General features: G+C 45.6%; 1 non-coding gene across 1 annotated transcript; it reads left to right on the forward strand.

Annotated features, from left to right (window-relative positions):
• The first annotated feature begins 3,461 nt into the window (after window positions 1-3,461).
• TRNAC-GCA (transfer RNA cysteine (anticodon GCA)) lies at window positions 3,462-3,533 on the forward strand. The gene has a single exon. It is a non-coding gene; the product is annotated as a tRNA-Cys (tRNA).
• The last annotated feature ends 3,089 nt before the right edge of the window (window positions 3,534-6,622 follow it).

The following is a 6,622-nucleotide window of genomic DNA, read 5'->3' on the forward strand; positions in this document are numbered from 1 at the left end:
GGAACAATCAAATTCTTAAAATGCCTGTACTACCCAAGGCAATCTACAGATTCAATGCAATCCCTATCAAATCGCCAATGGCATTTTTCACAGAACTAGAACAAAATGGCAACCCACTCCAGTGTTCTTGCCTGGAGAATCCCAGGGACGGGGGAGCCTGGTGGGCTGCCGTCTATGGGGTCGCACAGAGTCAGACACGACTGAAGCAACTTAGCAGCAGCAGCAGCAGAACAAAATAGTTTAAAATTTGTATGGAAATGAAAAAGACCCTGAATAGCCAAAGCTATCTTGAGAAAGAAAAATAAACTGGAAGAATCAGATCTCCTGGCTTCAGACTATCCTATAAAGCTACAGTAATTAGAACAGCACAGAAACAGACATCTGGGTCAAATGAGCAGGATAGGAAGCCCAGAAATAAACCCACGCACCTATGGTCAATTAATTTTTGACAAAGGAGGAAAGAGAATACAGCAGAGAAAAGACAGTCTCTTTAATAAGTGGTGCTTGACTGGGACGACCCAGAGGGATGATATGTGGAGGGAGGAGGGAGGAGGGTTCAGGATGGGGAACACATGTATACCTGTGGCGGATTCATTTCGATGTTTGGCAAAACCAATACAATATTGTAAAGTTTAAAAATAAAATAAAATTTAAATAAATAAATAAAATAATATTAAAAAAAACCCAACTATCTGCCAACAATAGTATAAACAGATATAAATATAGATCTGTTTTTAACTATAAAAAACCTTATTAATAAAAATTAATCTTTAAAAAAAAATAAGTGGTGCTTGGAAAACTGGACAGCTATATCTAAAAAAATGAAACTAGAACATTCTCTAACACCATATTAAAAAATAAACTCAAAATGGGTTAAGCACCTAAATGTAAGACCAGACACTATAAAACTCCCAGAGGAAAACATAGGTGGAACACTCTTTGACATAAATTGCAGCATATCTTCTGAATCTGTCTCCCAGAGTAATAGAAATAAAAACAATAAACAAATGGGACCTAATTAAACTTAAAAGCTTTTTCACAGCAAAGAAATGATAAACAAAACAAAAACACCACCTACAGAAAAGGAGAAAATAGTTACAAATGATGTGACCAATGAAGGATTAATTTCCAAAATATACAAACAGTTCATGCAACTCAGCAGCAAATAAAGAAAGAAAATAACTCAATCAAAAAATGGGCAGATGACCTACATAGCCCTTTCTCCAAATGCTCAACATCGCTAATTATTAGAGAAATGCAGATCAAAACGACAATGAGGTATCACCACACAGAGACCAGAATGACCATCAAAAAAGTCTACAAACAATTAATGCTGGAGAGGGCGTGGAGAAAACGGAATCCTCCTATACTGTTGGTGGGGATATAAATTGGTATAGTCACTATGAAAAAATGGTATGGAGGTTCCTTAGAAAGCTAAAAATAAAATTGTCATATGATCTTGTAATCTCAATCCTGAGCACTTATCCTGAGAAAATTATAATTCAAAAAACACCCCAATGTTCATTGCAGCACTGTTTACAATAGGCAAGACATGGAAGCAACCTAAATGTCCATCGACAGATGAGTGGTGTGTGTGTATATATATATATATATATTTTAAAAGAATGAAACAATGCCATTTGTGGCAACACAGATGGACCTAGCAGTTATACTAAGTGAAGTAACCCAAATACAAATATCATAATATCATATGATATTGCTTACATATAGAATCTAAAAAGATGCAAACAAACTTATTTACAAAACAGACATAGACCCACAGACACAGGAAAGAAGCTTACTGTTACCAAAGTGGAAAGGGGTGGGAGAGGGGTAAATCAGGAGTTTGGGATTAACATATACACACTCCTATATATAAAATAGATAACCAACAAGGACCTACTGTATAGTGCAGGGAACTATACCCATTATTTTGTAATAACCTATCAGTTGTGTCCGACTCTGCCACCCTATGGACTGTAGCCTACCAGACTCCTCTGTCCAAGGGATTCTCCAGGCAAGAATACTGGAGTGGGTTGCCATGCCCTGCTCCAGGGGATCTTCCCAACCCAGGGATCAAACACGGGTCTCGTAATGTCTCCTGCATTGGCAGGTGGGTTCTTTACCACAAATGCCATCTGGGAAGCCCATAAGGGAAAGAATCTGTAAAAGAAAATATATGTGTCTATACTGAATCAGATTGTTATACACCTGAAACTAACTCCACATTGTTAGTCAACTACAATTTTTTTTTAAAGTGTGGCAGCCAGGAGCAAGTGGCTGGGCTAGCTGTGTCAAAATTTCCTCCATGAGCTACAGAAAGGGAAGAGCTGTACCCTGTAGTCCTGCGGGCACGATCTGGCATAGTGTTTCAAGATCTGGGTGGCCATTAGATACTGGTGATCTGGAATGATCTCCATTCATTCATTTATTTAACAACAACAACAACAAAATGCCTACCCTGGGCAGGAAAAAGGAACAGTCATTATTCCCTGCTCTTAAGATGGGCCTTAGAAGTTGGAACAGGGCTTCCCTAGTGGTCCACTGATTAAGAACCTGCCTGCCAATGCAGGAGACACGGGTTCAATCCCTGATCCAAGATGATCCCACATGCACGCAGAGCAACTAATCTGGGCCGTGTAGGGCATCTGCTGACTCCAGCAGCAGAAACAATAGACTGCTCTCCTCCTTCACATGGTAGACTTGACCGGTGAGCCCAGAGCTGCAGAGTTGGCCCCATGGGCTGTGCCCTGGCTCACTTTGACTTCTTTCAGGGGAGTCACCCTCCCTCCCTGTACTGTAGACATGGATTCTGAGTGGGAGCAGATACATTCTTACATGACATCACTCCTGAAATGGTTGTATCACTCAACTCCTCTTGGTTGCGTTAGAACCCTAGCCAGGCCAATAAGGGTCCGGCTCTAGGATTTTTCAGAATTAAACACTTTTCTCCCTGGCATCCCAACTGTGGAGATGTACACCTAGAGGTGTTTGATGTGGGAGTCTCAGCTGCCTGGAGAGGTTTGTTTGAGAGATTAAAGCTAATTTGAGAAGGAAGCAAAGAAAAAAGCTGAAAGGAAAGTCCTGATAACTTTTGAATTTCTGGAAGTCAGTTTCTTCTCTGATCTAAATTTCTTAAAGATTTGTTTTCGTGTTCATCCTCAGTCCTGTCCAGCTCTTTGCGACTCCATGGACTGTAGCCCACCAATCCATGGGATTGTCCAATCCCTCTGTCCATGGGATTCTCCAGGCAAGAGTCCTGGGGTGGGTTGCCATTTCCTCCTCCAGGGGATCTTCCTGACCCAGGGATTGAACCCGAGTCTCCTGTGATCTCCTGCATTGCAGGCTGACTCTTTACCCACTGAGCTTGTTTAATCAGTTGATAATTAACTCTGCCACTGATTGTCAGTGTTAGCATGATATGATTCTGGACATGAAATATTAGCTAGACAGTTGTGACTGGGGGTATAGCTCAGTGGTAGAGCATTTGACTGCAGATCAAGAGGTCCCTGGTTCAAGTCCGGGTGCCCCCTTGTTTTCTTCACTCACGGAACCCACCTTAGGGCTCATCTTTCAGGAGAGAGTATTTGGGGGGAAAAGGTGAGAAACGGGAGATTAATAAAGAGCTGGAGAGATGGATGCTGGGTAAACAGACTCAACAGATGTCCACTAGAGGGAGTGAACAGATTGAGACTTGAGACAACAAAACCACGTCTGGCCCTGCACCGTCTGGGCCGGAGGAGACAAGACAGGAAGGAGAGACGCTAGACTGCTGCCTGATGGCAAGATGAGCTGACCCTAGCCCTGCTCCCTCTCCTGGGCCCCAGATCTCGCTGCCTTCTCTTTCCCCTTCCTCTTGCTGTGCACAAGGGTATTTGCAAGAAAATCATTTCTCATCAGTCTGCACATCTCGGCTCAGTTCACGAAGGACTCTGGGCTTTAGGGGCAGAGACTAACCCTGACGGCCTGAAACCACAATGATCACGCTGTCCCTTGGCGGTTATATCTGCAGTCGGCACAGTTCTCTGAACCATGAACCTCCTTAATCAGCCAGGGGTCCTCAGCACCTGGCACAGAGGGGAACACGGTAGGGGCTCAAAGGATGTCTGTTGAGGGATTTCCCTGGTGATCCAGTGGTTAAGACTCCACGCTCCCAATGCAGGGGGCAAAGGTTTGATCCCTGATGGGGAAGCAAAGATCTCAAATGGCACAGCCCAAGATAAAAAGAAATATCTGTTGAAGACATGAACTAGCTACGGGCCCCTCCCCACTCTCCCCTTCTCCATGTCTGACCTCCAGAGTCCCTTCAGCATCCTTTCCCTTCTCACTACAGCCTTGCCCCCAGCCTTCCCCGGGTGCAAATCTGGAAAGGAAGTCCTTGCTGAAAAGGCTCAGAGAGAGGGTGGGCACCTGGAGAAGGTCCTGCAGGTCAGCACCAGGCTCTGGGGAATCCAAGCTGGTAGAAAAACATTGAGTTTGTACAGAGGTACCTGGAATTTTTCATGTGTGGTTCAGCCACCTGGCCCAAGTCCTGTCCTTCGTTCGGCCCTAAACTCAGAGGAGATCATTTCCCACCTTGAGGAGGTAGAGGCACTTCGCACAACTGCTCATGTAGGATTTATTTCCCTACATTTATTTATTTCATTCAACAAATATAAATTAAAATACTTACTATGTACTAGATTTGGAGCTTCCCAGATGGTGCTGGTGGTAAAGAACCTGCCTGCCAAAGTAGGAGACCCAAGAGATGTAGGTTTGATCCTTGTGTCAGGAAGATCCCGGAGGAGGGCATGGCAACCCTCTCCAGTATTCTCACCTGGAGAATCCCATGGACAGAGGAGCCTAGCGGGCTACAGTCCATAGGGCCGCAGAGTTGGACACTACTGAAGTGACTTAGCACGCATGCATGATGTACCAGGGAGAAGGCGATGGCACCCCACTCCAGCACTCTTGCCTGGAAAATCCCATGGACGGAGGAGCCTGGTAGGCTGCAGTCCATGGGGTCGCGAAGAGTCGGTCACAACTGAGCGACTTCACTTTCACTTTTCACTTTCATGCATTGGAGAAGAAAATGGCAACCCACTCCAGTGTTCTTGCCTGGAGAATCCCAGGGACAGGGAAGTCTGGTGGGCTGCCATCTATGGGTCGCACAGAGTCAGACACGACTGAAGTGACGCAGCAGCAGCAGCATGATGTACCAGATTCAGGCTCAGGGTTGAGCATCCTTAAGAAAAGTGAGGTGGGATCCCTGTTCTCAAGGGGCTCATGGACCAGCGGGTGGGTCCACTGTGGTGCAGAAAGTAGGCACCTGAGATGTGTATCTTGTGCTCATCAGTGAGGCTGCTGCTTTCGAGGTCTTGATTTCAAACACAGTATTGGACCATCACCACTGTCTGCTGACCTTGCCAGGTCTTCTTTCAAGGCACCATATGGCTTTTCATCACCTGCCTCCCCGCCCCATGTTCTTTCCTCTTGCCCACACAGCTTGGATCCGGTGACCCAGAGAATCAACAGCTCTCTTTCAAATCTCTTACGTATCCGGCCCTCTCTCCCTGTATGGAGTCTGCCTGGCAAAATCACAGCGCAGGTATTCGCTTATTCCATGCCCACATCTAAGCAGCTGGACGTTGCTGGGGACAATCACACAGCCATCTTGACAAACTTCACCTGTGACCAAAATCTCAAGTCCGTATTGGATGTAGCTCGGGTGGCAGTAGTGATAAAGAATCCGCCTGCCAATGCAGGAGACACGAGAGAGGCAGCTTCAATCCCTGGGTCGGGAAGATCCCCTGGAGGAGAAAATGGCAACCCATTCTTGCCTGGGAAATCCCGCAGACAGAGCCTGGTGGGCTACAGTCCATGGGGTCACAGCATCAGATGTGAGTGAGCACACAGCACGCACACACACACACACACACACGGAGGAGTCTTGTATATGCTTGCTTTCTTAATTTCTGAGACAGCTTCTTCACCTCTTCTATGCTCTTTTCAAATTCTCAACACTCCCTCCCTCTCCCCTACTGTAGCTGAATATCTTAACTATTCAGACAATGGATGCAATTAGATGAAAACTATTTCCACCTTTCTCCCATTAATTCCAAGCAACCAGTCTGTCTGCATTCATAGCAGCTGCCTTCGCCTCTGTTAAGAAGAAATGTTTTCATTCTCATCTGTCAAGGTCAATCTATCACTTGTGAATTAAACTCGCTTCTTGCCTCCTCAAGGAACCCACTGCATTTTCTCTCTCCTGCATCAGCGTTTAATTCCTCTCTACAGGATTGTTGTCTTAGGCGCACCATGTGCCTTAATATCACCCATTTTTTTAACCACTGGACCACCAGGGAAGTCCCTGATTGAGGCTTTGGGTGTTTTTTTTTTTTTTTAATATTTATTTTTGGCAGTGCTGGGTCATTGCTGCCGTGCGGGCTTTCTCTAGTTGTGTCGAGCAGGGGCTACTCTCTAGTCGTGGTGCTCAGGCTTCTCACTGCGGTGGCCTCTCTCGTTTCAGAGCACAGTCTCTAGGGTGCGTGGGCTGCAGTAGTTGCCGCGTGTGGGCTCAGCATATCCAGCCCCCCAGGCTCTAGAGTTCAGGTGCAGTAGTTGTGGTGTGCGTACCTAGCTG

Source organism: Bubalus kerabau, chromosome 8, assembly GCF_029407905.1.
Source record: "Bubalus kerabau isolate K-KA32 ecotype Philippines breed swamp buffalo chromosome 8, PCC_UOA_SB_1v2, whole genome shotgun sequence".
NCBI lineage: Eukaryota > Metazoa > Chordata > Mammalia > Artiodactyla > Bovidae > Bubalus > Bubalus kerabau.